The following is an 18,754-nucleotide window of genomic DNA, read 5'->3' as shown; positions in this document are numbered from 1 at the left end:
TTTATAAAAATAAGTTACTATGAACTTGAGACTGAGTAGTTCTTGCAGCACAGCTCTTTCCTATAATAATTTATTGGTATTTCACTTCAGCATAATGAGAGCTCCTCCCACTTGTATGCTCACAATAGATATGTCGCTTACAAAGAGAAGTGCAGTAATCCTGCACTTCTGTGGATGGGCACCTGTCACAGAGAGACATAGTCTTGTGTTCACTGCATAGCACACAAGCTTTTGTTCACCCACTGGAGTGCAAACATGGTTTTCACTGATGGAAGTGGGCCAATGGGCCAAGCATCCAAATAAAACGTGTCTGAGTTGCAGCTTAGGGTCTTCTGATGCACTTGACTGCTTTCACATAAATGACACATAATACTGAGCTTCCTGGCACATAAAGCCAGCCTGCTTTTACTGGACTGCCCAGCTTAACAATTTCTTTTGTTTCAATTTTGAGCCACACTAGAGAAAGCCAAAGAAGAATCAACAAAAGCCATCTCATCTTCTCATTGCTCCTTAGTTTACCCTTTTGCTTAGTTTCTCTCATTCCATCAACATTTTAAAGATGACTTTGCAACTCCAAAGTTGAGTAATTTTCCTGAGATCCTAAGTGGTTGGTGGTGGAAACAGCATTCTTTCCCTTCTCCAGACTAAGTCAAAGGCACTGTCTATGAAATACACAATGCTTCCCACAAAACTTTCAGGACTCAGGACCGAGAAGGGTAACAGCCAGCACCTGAGTGTTCAATGCGTTGTTATTTAATCCTCACAACAACCTTGAGGCAGTTACCTATGTTTTATCTCCATTTTAAAGATGAGGAAACTGTGTATCAGAGAGTAAGTATTCTTCTCGAGGGCGCACAGCTAGTAAAGTGTCTGGGATTGAAATTTATTTCTGTGGATATGCTACTAAAGCTTGATCTTAACCAGTTAGTTAACTGAATCAGAATTATATGAAATAACTGCTCCATAACATGTAACGATGGTGGCATAAGTCAGTCATTGCTCTTTGGACTCTTTGAAATCCCATGAAGTCATACCATGCCTCGTTCCACAATTTCTTTCAGCTCTTATGAATAAAAGTGGCAAAACTGCTCAGACTACAAGGTTATGATGCCCTTTATAATGCCAGAATAACTTCTACCAATCCCAAATACCCTTCTGTTTTCCAAACTATTTCCTTGGAGGCAGCTTGAGCTGCAGAAAGACAAGATATAACATCTAGCATGGTGTTCTTCCTCTGTTTCTGCCAGGAGGTCCAGGGCTAACTACACATGCACACCACTGATCAACCATGATGTGTGCTAGAACATACACAAGCACAGAGTGAATAAAAAGAGGCCACAGTCAAACAGCATGTCCCAGAACTCGTTCAACTTAGTAAGGCACTGGAGGGTGTTCATTGACAGAGAATTTACAAAGAGTGACTCTATGAGGTATCTCTTCCTCCTGCTCTTATTAGATCGGGTCTTCAATACCACTTAAGTGCACACACACACAAAAAAGACCACAGCAACATTATAGATTCCAATTTGAAGGAAAACCTCTCAAAGACAAAGCATTATAATGTATCAGTCTGTGTGCAGCATTAAACGCAACGTGCAGGCACAGGTCATGACAAAGAGGGAGGGAAGGCGCTGCAAAAGCTTGGCTCTCATGAATCACCTTGCTCCTTAGAGAGCTGTTAATTAATAGTTAAGTAATTAATAATTAATTTTTATGTAAGTTTTCTTTGGAATGACTTCTTTTCCTTCTAAGAAAAGATGACCTGGGATTTAAGTAATTGATTTTAAAAGTAAGTGTCTCTGGGACTGGACCTCCCTGGTGGCTCAGTGGTTAAGAATCCGCCTGCCAATGCAGGGTACACAAGTTCGAGCCCTGGTCCAGGAAGATCTCACATGCCGTCAGAGCAGCTAAGCCCGTGTGCCACAACTACTGAGCCTGCGCCCTAGAGCCTGGGAGCCACAACTACTGAGCCCACATGCCACAAATAGTGAAGCCCCCTCACCTAGAGCCTGTGCTCCGCAACAAGAGAAGCCACCGCAATGAGAAGCCCACGCACGCAACGAAGAGTAACCCCTGTAGTCCCCGCTCGCCGCAACGAGAGAAAGCCTGCATGCAGCAACGAAGACCCAATGCAACCAAAAATAAATAAATAATTTATTTATTTTTTAAAAAGTAAGTGCTTCCGGGCTATTTAACTTAAAAATAACTTATTTTGAAAGAAAAATTAAGTCACAACTGTTTTCTCTTTTCCTTTGTTTTATTATAGGCTATGGAGGCTGTTATGGAGCCGCAAGACACAGTGGGGGGTAAAAAGCAGGAAAGGAGACCAGGATTGTGCCGTGGTCAATTCATTTGAAAGGAGCATAAATGGGCGTTCACCATCTCCGCCAGTCTGCCAAAGAGAATCTTGAACTTACAAGTCCAATATCCTATTTCGTCCTCTGCAAAAATTCTTTCTTGCTGTTTAGGGGACAAAGTCAACACACTTTAAAGGAATGGTGGTGAGGGAAGAAAGAAGCCAGGGAGACATGTTCTGTACTGGCACAAGAATAAGAGATCAATGAAGCAGAGGAGAACTCAGAAACAGATCCTTCAATAATTTAATGTAGGTTAAAGGTGATACTACCACCCATCAGTGGGGAAAAGAATGAGTTGTTTAGCAGATAGTAGTAGAAACCTGGTTGACTAGATAAATACAGGTAAATCTCAACCTAACACCACACACAAAAGATCAATTCCAAATGGATAAAAGACCCCAAAGTGAAAGGTACGGCTGTGAAGTCATTGAAGATGTAGACTCTTGCCTTTGTGGCCGGAAAGAAGCTGTTAACTTCGAAAGCACCAGTCCTAAGGCCCAAAGTTGGTGGATCTGATTACATCAAATGTTTGTTCAGTCAGGGACGTCATAGACAAAGTTGCAAGATGACAATGTAGAAGATACATGTTAGGAACATTAGAATGATTGCCTATTGTGGGAAGTGGTTATGGGGGAAAAGGGAGTAAATAAATCAAGAGAGGGACCCTGACTAGACCAGTAATAATAGTATAAGATGCCATGAGCTGAGGAATCTGGTCCACTCAACTCTCTGCACATGGAGTACCATGATAATGGTGTGTTAGAACCTCAGGCATTTTGTGAACAGAGGCTTCTAAATAGCTCAGAGGTTAGAGGTAACGAGAAGGGTATTTTCACAAGTGTTGCTCTTGATCATGCTTTGGGCATTTAATATTCAAGAGAAGTTGAGAATGGTCTCCTTTTTCAAATACCTTAGGCTATTGAATCAGGCTCCCTTAAACATGACACATTTTAGGCACATGGACCATCCCTTGCCCCTACTACCAATTTCTTTTGGCTTATGTAACGGGCACGTACACACGTGCCAGGCACTGAAGTATGCTCTGAGGCTGCGCAAACCACTAAGACACTGTGTCCTTCCCTCAAGGAACTCAGCCTAGTGGGAGAGAGAACAGAAACGGTAGCAGCATCCAACAGTTACATAGCATTGACTATCTGCTAGGCACTGTTCTAAGTGCATAACCTTAACTCTTAATCCTAATAACTCAGTGATGTAGGCATTTGTTTCCTTACCTTTAAAACGGGTAAATAAATTACAGAAAAGTTATGTAACATGCCTGAAGTTACAGAACTAGAAAGAGGTAAATCCAAGATTCAAACCCAGGCAGACTGGCTATAGCATCTATACACAAAACAGTATGATAAATGCCCGTATATAAATATGCATAAGTGCTTCATTCACTCTCTACAGATTAAGGGTAGTGAAGGAGTATTACTATTTGATGTCCTCTGTGATTTTGAGGGTTATTATTTTGAATCTATAAATCAATTTGAGAAGTCACATCTCTACAACAGTCTTCCCATCTGTGAACATCATATGTATTCAAGTTTTAAATTTCTCTCAAAATCTTACAGTTGTGAGACAGGCTGTGAGGAGCCGGGAACAAAAGCAGGGTACTATGCATGAACCCTGCACACATTACCATCAAGGGGGTGCGGGCAAGCTACCCCTCCGACGCAGCCCCTGGACCCACACCTACCCTCACTCAACATGGGGAACCAGCTTACCCCCGGCCTCAGGGAGTGAGCAAGGGAAAATGCTACTTGTTTTTTTCCCTCGTGCTACAGCATGAGTCCCAATAAAGCTTTGCCTGAATTTCTTATCTGGCCTCTTATCAATTTCTGTTGATTAGGGAGTCCAAGAACCCTGGTTGGTATCAGTTGTAAGAACTGTTCTTAGGTGCTTTTAAGAGGTCTATTTTAAAGGTTATTTTTATTTTTTAAAATATTTATTTTGGTTGCCCCAGGTCTTAGTTGTGGCATGCAGGATCTTTAGTTGCAGCATGTGGACTTCTTAGTTGCAGCATGCAGACTCTTAGTTGAGGCATGCATGTGGGATCTAGTTCCCTGAACTGGATCAAACCCGGGTCCCCTGCATTGGGAGCATGGAGTCTTACCCACTGGACCACCAGGGAAGTCCCTAAAGGTTATTTTTAAATACATCTCCTAACTTTGTTGCTAAGTACCTAGAAACACAATTTTATATTGATTTTTAAGGAGTAACAAGATTTTATTTTCATTTTAATAATTGTTATGTAGCTTTGTGTTTTATCCACACAGCCACAATCTGCAGATGAGCTGTTTCTTTCTTTCCATCTTTATTGTTTATATTTTTTGTCTGGACAGCATTCTATCCAGGACCTTTGGTATAATGTAGCACAGAAGCAGTGATAACTGGCACCCTTATCTTTTTCCTGACTTTAAAGCAAAGACTTTTAAATGTTTTATCATTAAATATGTTTGCGTACGTTTTTTCTTTTTTTTTTCTTTTTTTTTTTTTTGCGGTACGCGGGCCTCTCACTGTTGTGGCCTCTCCCGTTGCGGAGCACAGGCTCGGGACGCGCAGGCTCGGCGGCCATGGCACACGGGCCCAGCCGCTCCACGGCACGTGGGATCTTCCCGGACCGCGGCACGAACCCGTGTCCCCTGCATCGGCAGGCGGACTCCCAACCACTGCGCCACCAGGGAAGCCCTGCGTAAGTTTTTTGTAAATATTCTTCACAATAAATAAATTCCCGTTTATTCTTAGATTGCCAACCGGTTATATTGTTATGGGCTGAATTGCCCACTCCCAACCCCAAATTCATATGTCCAAGCTCTAACTCCCAGTACCTCAGAAAGTGGTTGGATATGCAGATAGGGCCTTTAAAGAGGAAATTAAATTAAAATGAGGCGTTCAGGGTGGATCCTAATCCAATCTGATGGAACTCTTATAAAGACAGGAGATTAGGACACAGGGAAGAGACCCACATCAGGAGTGTGAGTGAGCAGAGGAGAGACCATGTGAGGACAGGGAGAAGGCAGCCATCTGCCAGCTACAGAGAGAGGTCCCAGGAGAAACCAACTGTGGAACAGTTCCAAGGTTGGAATTTTTTCTTCCTGGAATGTTTGGTAGAACTTGATGGTAAACCGTCTGGCACAGTGCTTCTGTGGGAAGGTTTTTAACATTGTTGTTTCCTTAATGGTAATGTGTCTTTTTTTTCACTCATTGTTTTGGGCATTTGTGGGCTTTTCAGCCTGGAAATGCATAGTCTGGGTTGTGAAATGTTTGCTAGAATTATTTGATACTTTCTTCCCACCACTGCCATTGTTTGTCTGTCGAGAAATATCTAATTGGGTATTAGGCCTCCAGGATGATACGCTAATTTTCTTTGTTCAACTGCTTCTCCTTTGTCTTTTTGGTGATTTCTTTAGCTTTCTTCTAGCTCTGCTGAATTTACTCTTGGCCTTTAGGAAGGAAGGTTTTACCTGGTGTCTTTAGGTTTTACCTGGTGTCTCTGAGGTCGAGCCCTCTCCAGTTTAATCTCAGGAGTAAACTTTCGCTCTGGTCTTTGTTTAGGGCACCAGTGGGGTGGTGAGCCGACTTTCTGGAGTGAGGCAGGTTGGTGGGCTCAAGTGAGCTTTTAAAGACTCACAGCTGTTTTGTGTTTTCAGCCTTTCAGTTCAGAATCAGGTGCTGCTTATGCCTGAGCTGGTGGGAGTTCCGCAGCAGGAATCGGCTTGCTTCCTGCTGGCTTTCCCCACTCTAGAGCTTAGGTGTCAGCTTTTCCTCTGTTCTGCCATGTTAATTGCCACTTCTCTATCCACTATCTATTTTACAAAATAGCTGCTCTCTCCTAAGCTGGTGTCTCTAATTCTGTCTTTGTGGACCTCTTATTCTTTTACTGGCAAATGGAGGTAGGGGAGTTGGTCTTATTACTTCCACAGCAGTCTAAGGGGAAAAGAGATATTCTGCAATTAGGGAAGGAAATTCCACACGTCAGCAACTTAATATGTGGTATTGAGCACGTCGTTTCATCTGTGATTTTGCTGTGAGATTTAATGGTGTCAGGTGCACGTGTCAATTTTCCTTTCTACTCTCAGGGCTGACCACCTCAGGAGGTACTACAAAGTATGCTCAGGCAGTGACACAATGACAACATGGTTGGTTGTAGTAAATAGTGAAGTCCATACACTTGGCAACCCACCAGTCTTTAATGGTACGAGGGCTACACACAACGTACCAAGCCAGGCTGTTGAGGGAGGTTCAGACACGCCCTTGTGGCCGATATGGAGATGCAACATTCAATACAGGATTTGCCCAGTTGCCCGGCGTGTGATTAGCTGACAGTCTCCATCTGTCACCTCTTTCAGGCTCTGCTTCAGCCTTGGAACCCAGGTTGTACTTTTCCTGGGCTTCTCTCTTGTTGGGTTTGCCCTCAACCAATGACTAAGCAAGGTGGCAGTACAAGGGTCTAGCCATTTCTGCCCAGCCTGAACTCTTCTTCTGGGCAATTTTTGCTTGGGAGTTCCCAGAAAGGCTGGTACAGACTTTGTCAGGTGTGTGCAGTGTTCTTTGGTACCCTCCCCTATCCCTGCCCAGTCCTGCAGCTGTTTTCTATCACAGGTGTTATATCTTAATAACCCTTTTGTGTTTCTAACTCTGTCTCAGCATTTGCTTCCCTGAGGGCCTCAACCTGCACCAACACGAAACACAGCTCCTACAAAGTCAGGTGGGAAGGGAAGATATTGAGAAAAATCAAACAATGAGAACAAGTATATATCATTGACAAGAATGATATGAACTGTCAACCATGAGTCTGGAAAAGCTATGATTGAACTTTTCAGGTCACAGATATCATGAGGGAAGGAGGGAAGTCATGTCAGTTTGGTTTACAGAGTTTGTAACATAAGTTTGTTTTTTTTTAAGAAATGGCTAGATCTTTGTAACGTGATTAGGGTCCCTAGGAAATTAATATATTACCTTTCATTACCTTGGACTCTAGGTTCTGATATGTTCTTTGTCGATTTGGGCGCTCTAAGGAAATGTTATAATTAATTTAGGGAAAAAGGACATTGGGTGACATTAAGTATTCCCACCCAAAACCATAAGTAAAGCATTTACTATGATATCTGCCATATAAGTGCTATATTAGTGCTAGTTGTGGCTGTTATTATTATCTTGGTTATTTCCATATGTTTGGATCTTGTTTTATGTTTTTCAGTAAGATTTTGTAAATTTTAAGATGTAAGTTATGTGCCTTTCTTCTTAAATTTATTCCAAAGCATTAAAAAAAAAAGAACATGTTATCTGTTTTGTTAAAACAGATTTCTAATCCAATGCAAATTGGTTATTAAAGCCAAATTGATCTTCCAATATGAGTAAGAAAGTGGCTCATCTCAGTCTCCAAAACACCTTTATTTTTCAAAGGGCATTAGTTATCCCTCTGAAATAAATCACTATCAAGGAACAATGAGTATTTTACAGTTGAAGATACATAGCTGATTCTTCTGGTTTATCATCCTGATTTTTTTTTTAATAGTCTGGCTACCAAGGAGGGCTTAAGATCTTGGTTATTCAAAGACTTTCAAAGAACTTAGCATACTATTGTTTCATGCAGGATAAAGCAATTCAGATGTTTCTTCCCACAGAAGGTTCAAAACCAACGTAAACATTGTACAATTAAAATATGTTCAGAGATTTTACCCTTTCAACATTCTATCTAGAATAAAAAAACATACTAATGGAGTTCAAAAGATGTGATGAGTGAAGGACTAATCAGACAATGAGAAGCAGATAAAATTCCTTATAAAAACTCAGTTAAAATGTTAAAGGGAGGAAATAGCATTCATATTTGACCAGTTCTAGAAAAACTTGTCTAAAACTATTACTATGAAGGAGAAAGTTTAACTACTGGTGAAGAAAAAGAAAGAAATGAGACGAACAGGTCTGAAGAAAAAGTTAATATTGATCATCAAAAAATGGAGACCAAAAGTATAATAAAGGAGCAGCATTATTCATAATAGCTGAAACATGGAAACAACCCAAATGTCCATAAATGGGTGAAGGGATAAATGGAGGGTGGCATATCCATACAATGGAATATTATGTGGCCATAGAAAGGAATGTACATGCTACAACATGGATGAACCTTTAAAAAATTACATAAAGTGAAAAAAGCTAGTCACAAAAGACCATGTACTACATCACGATTCCATTCATATGAAATTCCAGAAGAGAGAAATCTGTAGAGACAGAGAGTGGATTATGGTTTCTGGTGGGTAGGAGGTAGAAGGTGCTAGCTAAAAGGTTCAGAATTTCTTTTAGAGGTGACAAAAATGTTATAAAATTGACTGATGGCTGTACAAATCTGTAAATATACTAAAAACCACTTAATTGTATGCTTTAAATAGGTGGATTGTATGGTATGTGAACTGTATCTCAATAAGGCTATCTTTTAAAAAGTATAATAGAGGAAGACGACACGCTTTGGGAAGGTAAACTTAAAATGCCAGATGAGAAGTAACAACTACAGAAATAGAGCTGGAAAAGACCATAGGGCTGCATCAAAAAGTTTAAATTAATTAATTTCTTTATGAAGTTGATAGTTTATTCCAAATGTTCTGGTTTCTTAGGCATTAGTAAATTGTGCTTGTCACTTTAGATTTTCATGGAAGTATTTGTGTTTTCTGCATAAGATCAGTGTGGTAGGTTGAATAATGGCTCCAAAGATATAAGGTTCTAATACCTGGAACCTGTGAATGTTACCTTATAAGGCAAAAGTGACTTTGCTGGTGTGATAACTTAAGGATTTTGAGATGGGAAGCTTATCCTGGATTATCTGGGTAGGCCCTAAATGCAATCGCGATTGTCCTCATAAAAGTGAGGCAGAGGGGACTTCCCTGGTAGCACAGTGGTTAAGAATCCGTCTGCCAGTGCAGGGGACACGGGTTCGAGCCCTGGTCTGGGAAGATCCCACATGCCGGGGAGCAACTAAGCCCGTGCCCCACAACTACTGAGCCCACATGCCTAGAGCCCATGTTATACAATAAGAGAAGCCAGCGCAAGGAGAAGCCCACGCACTGCAACGAAGAGTAGCCCCCACTTGCCATAACTAGAGAAAGCCTGCACAGCAACAAAGACTGAACGCAGCCAAAAATAAAAAAATTAATTAATTTTTAAAAAGTGAGGCAGAAGGAGATTAGATTATAGAAGTGGAGGAGGCAATGTGACCACAGAAGCAGAGATTGGAGTGATATGGCCACAAGCCAAGGATGTTACCAGAAGCTGTAAGAGACAAGGAAGGAACTCTCCTTTGGCACTTACAGGAGGAACCGGTCCTGCCAACATAAGATTTTAGCCCAATAAGACTCAGTTAGGACTTCTGGCTTGTAGAACTGGAAAAGAATACATTTGTGTTTTCATTAAGTTTGTGCTAACTTGTTATACTGTCAATAGGAAACTAAAACAATCAGCAGTGCAGTACTGTGTCTAAGAGATTAAATGATCCTGGGGAGGTATTGGGAGGGCTTTGTATGGATTCTTGGTACTTGAGGCTTGAATAATGGTTGCTTGTGAGGTCTAGTTATCTTTTCCTGGTATAATTATTTACCACTTTAAGTGGTGACTTTTTTTCTTTTCCCACACTGCGCAACACGTGGGGATCTTAGTTCCCCAACCGGGGAATCGAACCCATGCCCCCTGCTTTGGAAGTGCACCGTCTTAACCACTGGACTGCCAGGGAAGTCTCTGATTCTTCATTGTTTTTTTACATCTTTATTGGAGTATAATTGCTTTACAATGGTGTGTTAGTTTCTGCTTTATAACAAAGTGAATCAGTTATACATATACATATGTTCCCATATCGCTTCCCTCTTGCGTCTCCCTCCCTCCCATCCTCCCTATCCCACCCCTCTAGGTGGACACAAAGCACCGAGCTGACCTCCCTGTGCTAGGCAGCTGCTTCCCACTAGCTATCCATTTGACATTTTGTGATTAGTGATATTGAGCATCCTTGTGATTAGTGATATTGAGCATTAGTGATAATGATTAGTGATGTTGAGCATCCTTTCATGCGTTTGTTGGCAATCTGTATATCTTCTTTGGAGAAATGTCTATTTAGGTCTTCTGCCCATTTTTTGATTGGGTTGTTTGTTTTTTTGATATTGAGCTGCATGAGCTGCTTATATATTTTGGAGATTAATCCTTTGTCAGTTTCTTCATTTGCAAATATTTTCTCCCATTCTGAGGGTTGTCTTTTCGTCTTGTTTATGGTTTCCTTTACTGTGCAAAAGCTTTTAAGTTTCATTAGGTCTCCTTTGTTTAATTTTGTTTTTAGTTCCATTTCTCTGGGAGGTGGGTCAAACAGGATCTTTTTGTGAGTTATGTCGTACAGTGTTCTGCCTATGTTTTCCTCTAAGAGTTTTATAGTGTCTGGCCTTATATTTAGGTCTTTAATCCATTTTGAGTTTATTTTTGTGTATGGTGTTAGGGAGTGTTCTAATTTCATCCTTTTGCATATAGCTGTCCATGTAGTTTTCCCAGTACCACTTATTGAAGAGGCTGTCTTTACTCCATTGTATATTCTTGCCTCCTTTACCAAAGATAAAGTGACCATATGTGTGTGGGTTTACCTCTGGTCTTTCTATCCTGTCCCATTGATCTGTATTTGTTTTTGTGCCAGTACTATACTGTCTTGATTACTGTAATTTCTCTTATAGTCTGAAGTCTGGGAGCCTGATTCTCCCAGCTCCGTTTTTCTTTCTCAAGATTTCTTTGGCTATATTTCTTTCATCAGTGTCTTTTAGTTTTCTGCATACAGGACTCTTGTCTCCTTAGGTAGGTTTATTCCTAGGTATTTTATTCTTTTTGTTGCAATGGTAAATAGGAGTGTTTCCTTAATTTCTCTTTCAAATTTTTCATCATTAGTGTACAGGAATGCGAGAGATTCCTGTGCATTAATTTTGTATCCTGATACTTTACCAAATTCATTGATTAGCTCTAGTAGTGTCCTGGTAGCATCTTTAGGATTCTCTATGTATAGTATCATGTCACCTGCAAACAGTGACAGTTTTACTTCTTTTCCGATTTGAATTCCTTTTCTTTCTTTTTCTCCTCTGATTTCTGTGGCTAAAACTTCCAAAACTATGTTGAATAACAGTGGTGAGAGTGGGCAACCTTGTCTTGTTCCGGATCTTAGAGGAAATGGTTTCAGTTTTTCACCATTGAGAATGATGTTGGCTGTGGGTTTGACATATATGGCATTTATTATGTTGAGGTAAGTTCCCTCTATGCCCACTTTCTGGAGGGTTTTTATCATAAATGGGTGTTGAATTCTGTCGAAAGCTTTTTCCGCATCTATTGAGATGATCATATGGTTTTTCTCCTTTAATTTGTTAGTATGGTTTATCACATTGATTGATTTGCATATATTGAAGAATCCTTGCATTCCCGGAATAAACCCCACTTGATCATGGTGTATGATCCTTCTAATGTGCTGTTGGTTTCTGTTTGCTAATATTTTGTTGAGGATTTTTGTATCTATGTTCATCAGTGCTATTGGCCTGTAGTTTTCTTTTTTGTGTGACATCTTTGTCTGGTTTAGGTATCAGGGTGATGGTGGCCTCATAGAATGAGTTTGGGAGTGTTCCTCCCTCTGCTATATTTTGGAAGAGTTTGAGAAGGATAGGTGTTACCTCTTCTCTGAATGTTTGACAGAATTCACCTGTGAAGCCATCTGTCCTGGGCTTTTGTTTTTTGGAAGATTTTTAAACACAGTTTCAATTTCAGTGCTTATGATTGTTCGGTTTATATTTTCTATTTCTTCCTGGTTCAGTCTCAGAAGGTTGTGCTTTTCTAATAATTTGTCCATTTCTTTCAGGTTGCCCATTTTACTGGCATATAGTTGCTGATCATCTCTTATGATCCTTTGTATTTCTGCAGTGTCAGTTGTTACTTCTCCTTTTTCATTTCTAATTCTATTGATTTGAATCTTCTCCCTTTTTTTTTCTTGTTGAGTCTGTCTAATGTTTTATCAATTTTGTTTGTCATCTCTAAGAACCAGCTTTTAGTTTTATTGATCTTTGTTATTGTTTCCTTCATTTCTTTTTCATTTATTTCTGATCTGATCTTTATGATATCTTTCCTTCTGCTAACTTTGGGGTTTTTGTATTCTCCTTTCTCTAACTGCTTTAGGTGTAAGGCTAGGTTGTTTGTTTGAGATGTTTCTTGTTTCGTGAGGTAGGATTGTATTGCTATAAACTTCCCTCTTAGAACTGCTTTTGCTGCATCCCATAGGTTTTAGGTCATCGTGTTTTCATTGTCATTTGTTTCTAGGTATTTTTTGATTTCCTCTTTGATTTATGCAGTGATCTCTTGGTTATTTAGTAGCATACTATTCAGCCTTCATGTGTTTGTAATTTTTTTTTTTTTTTGGTACACGGGCCTCTCACTGTTGTGGCCTCTCCCATTGGGGAGCACAGGCTCCGGACACGCAGGCTCAGCAGTCATGGCTCACGGGCCCAGCCGCTCCACGGTATGTGGGATCTTCCCAGACCGGGGCACGAGCCCGTGTCCCCTGCATTGGCAGGTGGACTCTCAACCACTGCACCACCAGGGAAGCCCTCCAGCTTTCTTTGGATTGCCGTTTGCATGGGGTATCTTTTTCCATCCCCTCACATTCAATCTGTATGTTTCCCTAGGTCTGAAGTGGGTCTCTTTTAGACAGCATATATAAGGGTCTTGTTTTTCATTCAGCCAGCCTATGCCTTTTGGTTGGAGCATTTAATCCATTTACATTTAAGGTAATTATTCATATGTATGTTCCTATTACCATTTTCTTTTCTTTTCTTTTTTTTTCTGTACGCGGGCCTCTCACTGTCGTGGCCTCTCCTGTTGCGGAGCACAGGCTGCGACACGAGGCTCAGCGGCCATGGCTCACGGGCCCAGCCACTCCATGGCATGTGGGATATTCCCGGACTGGGGCATGAACCCATGTCCCCTGCATCGGCAGGCGGACTCTCAACCACTGCGCCACCAGGGAAGCCCCTATTACCATTTTCTTAATTGCTTTGGATTTGTTATTGTAGGTCTTTTCTTTCTCTTGTGTTTCCTGCCTAGAGAAATTCCTTTAGCATTTGTTGTAAAGCTGGTTTGGTGGTGCTGAATTCTCTTAGCTTTTGCTTGTCTGTAAAGGTTTTAATTTCTCTGTCGAATCTGAATGAGATCCTTGCTGGGTAGAGTAATCTTGATTGTAGTTTCTTCCCTTTCATCACTTTAAATATATCCTGCCAAACCCTTCTGGATTGCAGAGTTTCTGCTGAGAAATCAGCTGTTAACCTTATGGGGATTCCCTTGTATGTTATTTGTTGCTTTTCCCTTGCTGCTTTTAAGATTTTTTCTTTGTATTTAATTTTTGATAGTGATTAATATGTGTCTTGGCACGTTTCTCCTTGGATTTATCCTGTATGGGACTCTGTGCATTTCCTGGACTTGACTATTTCCTTTCCTCTATTAGGGACGTTTTCAACTATAATCTCTTCAAATATTTTTTCAGTCCCTTTCTTTTTGTGTTTTTCTTCTAGGACCCCTATAATTTGCATGTTGGTGCTTTTAATGTTGTCTCAGAGGTCTCTGAGACTGTCCTCAATTCTTTTCATTCTTTTTTCTTTATTCTGCTCTACAGTAGTTGTATCCACTATTTTATCTTCCACAACACTTTATCAGTTCTTCTGCCTCAGTTATTCTGCTATTGATTCCTTCTAGAGAATTTTTAATTTCACTTATTGTGTTGTTCATCATTGTTTGTTTGCTCTTTAGTTCTTCTAGGCCCTTGTTAAATGTTTCTTATATTTTCTCCATTCTTTTTCCACGATTTTGGATCATCTTTACTATCATTTCTCTGAATTCTTTTTCAGGTAGACTGCCTATTTCCTCTTCATTTGTTTGGTATGCTGGGTTTTTACTTTGCTCCTTCATCTGCTGCATATTTCTCTGTCTTCTCATTTTGCTTAACTTACTGTGTTTAGGGTCTCCTTTTCACAGCCTGCAGGTTCACAGTTCCCATTGTTTTTGGTGTCTGCCTCCAGTGGGTAAGGTTGTTTCAGTGTGTTTTGTAGGCTTCCTGGTGGAGGGGACTGATGCCTGTGTTCTGGTGGATGATGCTGGATCTTGTCTTTCTCGTGTGTAGGATCACGTCCTGTGGTGTGTTTTGTGATGTCTGTGAACTTATTACAATTTTAGGAAGCCTCTCTGCTAATGCATGGGTTTATGTTCTCTTCTTGCTAGTTGTTTGGCATGGGGCATCCAGCACTGTAGCTTGCTGGTCGTTGAGTGGATCTGGGTCTTAATGTTGAGATGCAGATCTCTGGGAGAGCTTTTGCCGTTTGATATTATGTGGGGCTGGGAGGTCTCTGGTGGACCAATGTCCTGAACTCAGGTCTGCCACCCAAGAGGCTTAGGCCTGACACCCAGCCAGAGCACCAAGACCCTGTCAGCCACACGGCTCAGAAGAAAAGGGAGAAGAAGAAGAAAGAAAAAAAAGAAAAGAAAAGAAAATACAGTTATTAAAAAAAGTATTAAAAATAAAAAAGTAATTAATAAAAAGAAGAGAGCAACCAAACCAATAAACAAATCCACCAATGATAACCAGCACTAAAAGCTATACTAAAAACAACAACAACAAAACAACGGTCTGACAGAACCCTAGACAAATGGTAAAAGCAAAGCTATATAGACAAAATCACACAAAGAAGCATACACGTACACTCTCACAAAAAGAGAAAAAGGAAAAAAAATGTATATTAAAAAAAAAGGAAGAGAGCAACCAAATCAATAAAGAAATCTACCAATGATAAGGTCTAAATAGTAAACTAAGGTAAACATAAAACCAGAAACAAATTAGATGCAGAAAGGAAACCCCAAGTCTACAGTTGCTCCCAAAGTCCACCACCTCAATTTTGGGATGATTCATTGTCTACTCAGGTATTCCACAGATGCAGGGTACATCAAGTTGATTGTGGAGATTTAATCTGCTGCTCCTGAGGTTGCTGGGAGAAATTTCCCTTTCTCTTCCTTTTTTTTTAAAAATTTTTAAAATTTTTAAAAATTTATTTATTTTTGGCCATGTTGGGTCTTTGTTGTTACACGCAGGCTTTCTCTAGTTGCAGCGAATGGGGGCAAGTCTTCGTTGCGGTGCGCAGGATTCTCAATGCGGTGGCTTCTCTTGTTGCGGAGCATGGGCTCTAGGTGTGTGGGCTTCAGTAGTTGTGGCATGTGGGTTCAGTAGCTGTGGCTTGTGGGCTCTAGAGCTAGGCTCAGTAGTTGTGGCACATGGGCTTAGTTGCTCCATGGCACGTGGGATCTTCCCGGAGCAGGGATTGAACGTGTGTCCCCCGTGTTGGCAGGTGGATTCTTAACCACTGCACCACCAGAGAAGCCCCGCTTTTTCTTCTTTGTTCATACAGCTCCTGGGGTTCAGCTTTGGATTTGGCCCCACCTCTGCATGTAGGTCGCCTGAGGGGTTAAAGGAACAGCTGATTAGGGGGCTCTGGCTCACTCAGGCCGGGGGGAGGGAGGGGTAGGAATGCGGGGCGCACCTGTGGCGAAATGTTGCAACAGCCTGAAGCGTGCTGTGTTTTCCCAGGGGAGTTGTCCCTGGATCATGGGACCTCGGCAGTGGCCGGCTGCACAGGCTCCTGGGAGGGGAGGTGTGGATAGTGACCTGTGCTTGCACACAGGCTTCTTGGTGGCTGCAGCAGCCTTAGCGTTTCATGCCCGTCTCTGGTGTCCACACTGATAGCTGCAGCTCGTGCCCTTCCCTGGAGTTCGTTTAGGTGGTGCTCTGAACCCCCTCTCCTCACACACCCCGAAACAATGGTCTCTTGCCTCTTAGGCAGTTCCAGGCTTTTTCCCAGACTCCCTCCTGGCTAGCTGTGGCACACTAGGCTCCTTCAGGCTGTGTTCATGCAGCCAACCCCTGTCCTCTCCCTGGGATCTGTCCTCTGAAGCCTGAGCCTCAGCTCCCAGCTCCCACCTGTCCCAGCGGGTGAGGAGACAAGCCTCTGGGGCTGGTGAGTCGGCACCGATCCTCTGTTTGGGAATCTCTCCGCTTTGCCCTCCGCACCCCTGTTGCTGCGCTCTCCTCTGTGGCTCTGAAGCTTCCCCCCAACCACCCCCCGTCTCCACCAGTGAAGGGGCTTCCTAGTGTGTGGAAACGTTCCCTGCTTCACGGCTCCCTTCCAGAGGTGCAGGCTCCACCCCTATTCTTTTGTCTCTGTTTTTTCTTTTTTCATTTGCCCTACCCAGGTACGCAAGTTTCTTGCCTCTTGGGAAGTCTGAGGTCTTCTGCCAGCGTTCAGTAGGTGCTCTGTAGGAGTTGCTCCACATGTAGATGTATCTTTTTTTTTTTTTTTTCGCGTTACGCGGGCGTCTCACTGTTGTGGCCTCTCCCGCTGCGGAGCACAGGCTCCGGACGTGCAGGCTCAGCGGCCATGGCTCACGGGCCCAGCTGCTCCATGGCATGTGGGATCTTCCCGGACCGGGGCACGAACCCGCATCCCCTGCATCGGCAGGTGGACTCTCAACCACTGTGCCACCAGGGAAGCCCGTAGATGTATCTTTGATGTATTTGTGGGGAGGAGGGTGATCTCCACATCTTACTCCTCTGCCATCGTGAAGGTCCCCCCTGATTCTTCATTTTAAATGCCTGATCTTGTTTTAATACTCCAAGGCCCAGCAAATACTTTTTGGAAGAGGTGAGTTATCTTTTTAGAATAAGTCCTTGCTCTCCCAACCTCATTCTGATGTCTTCCGTTCATGAACCAAGTTCTGTTAACAGCTTCATGTGGAGTCATCCCACTCTGAGGTTCATCTTTCAGGACACAGTGGTACTAGGAAGGTTTAGGAAGCAGAGAAAGGGGAGTAGGCTAACTTAGAGATGGGGGGTCAAGGCCACCACTTGAGGGGGAAAGGGCTTAGAGAATTTTAAAGTCACAGGAGTTACTGGAGTCAGTAAATGTTCAGTGTGTCCAGTGACCACTGGAGAGTTCAGTGTCTGGACACCTTTATTTTTTCTGAAAAAGGAGTGTCCATGGCTTAAGAGTTATTCGTATAGAAGATACCACCTCTCAGCTATTAAGGAATAATATACCCAATCAATCAAGGCAACAATGAAGCAAGATAAGCACTCCCTACTTTGGAGTTGGGGTAGGGGAAAGAAGACCAGAAGGTAGTACAAAAATGAGTATTAAAAATGCTCATATACTCTTTGTACCAGTCATTCCATTGCAAGAAATTATGTCTAGGATAAAGAGATGTGAGTGAGTTTATAAGCAAACATTCCCTGCAATGTTTATAGCAGTAATATCTAAGAGGATTTGTCAACATAGTACATTTATACAATAGTCTTATATAGCCATTAAACATTTATAGAGTTTCATGATATGGTGAATTTAATATATGGAGTGTGCATGATAAAACTAGTAAAGACAGTATTCTTCTGTAAGTTATTATATATCATAGAAACGAACAAAAAAAGTAGATGGGAATAGCCACGGATATATTGGTCATTCTGGATGGTAGAATTTGGGAGACCAAGTTGCAAAAATGCATTTGTTTTTGTTTCCTACAAGTAACACTTTAACAAAAATTTCCTTGAACTGTGGCTAGCTAGCCATATTTATGGAATTGTGGAGTACAGACTGTCAAAAGAATTGCTCCTTGCTCTTGACAAGCAGGAGTGATGGCCTCTTTCTTCAGAACCTGTGTAGTAATGTAGTAGTAAACCTGTGTAGTAAACCTCATGAGTTTATACATGTTTTTTTAGGCACCTGGAAGAGGGTCCGTTCTACTGAGAGCAAAGGCAGTACTACCTTAAGGAGATCCTTATTCAACACTGCAGCCTGTTACTTGGCACATAGTGGGGTAGGTTGAATGAATTCATTCTAACCTCTCCAAACTTTTTTTCAAAGCATGCATTGGGGTGATTACTGCTACCAACTATCACATAAGACCACAGCTTCATGTAGTAGGCAGTGTATTATCTGTTCATACCAACATAAATTAGCCTCTTCTGCACAAGGGTGCACACATTAACTCCCCAGAAGATTAACAATTGAGAAAATGTGCTCCACATTGAGTTCTGAAGCTTTGGGTTTTTACAAGGATCCTTTTCCAAAAGACAAGATTCTTTTAATACATCACACTGAACACAAAGTTTTCCTTGGTGCCAGTTAGAATGAATATGCAAATGGTGTGGAACAGGGTGAGAACTACGGTGTAGCCTTTGGAACTTTTCCTTGAAAAGTTCATTTCCCTGCTTACTCATTCTTAGAGGTAGCATGAACTATGTTTATCCTGATGACCTTCTGTTGAGGATTCTTTTTCTTTACTAAGGTTAGCTTTTTTTTTTTTTTTTTTTT

This window comes from Neophocaena asiaeorientalis, unplaced genomic scaffold (assembly GCF_003031525.2).
Source record: "Neophocaena asiaeorientalis asiaeorientalis breed wild unplaced genomic scaffold, Neophocaena_asiaeorientalis_V1.1 scaffold57, whole genome shotgun sequence".
Lineage (NCBI taxonomy): Eukaryota > Metazoa > Chordata > Mammalia > Artiodactyla > Phocoenidae > Neophocaena > Neophocaena asiaeorientalis.
This window is presented reverse-complemented; position numbering follows the sequence as displayed.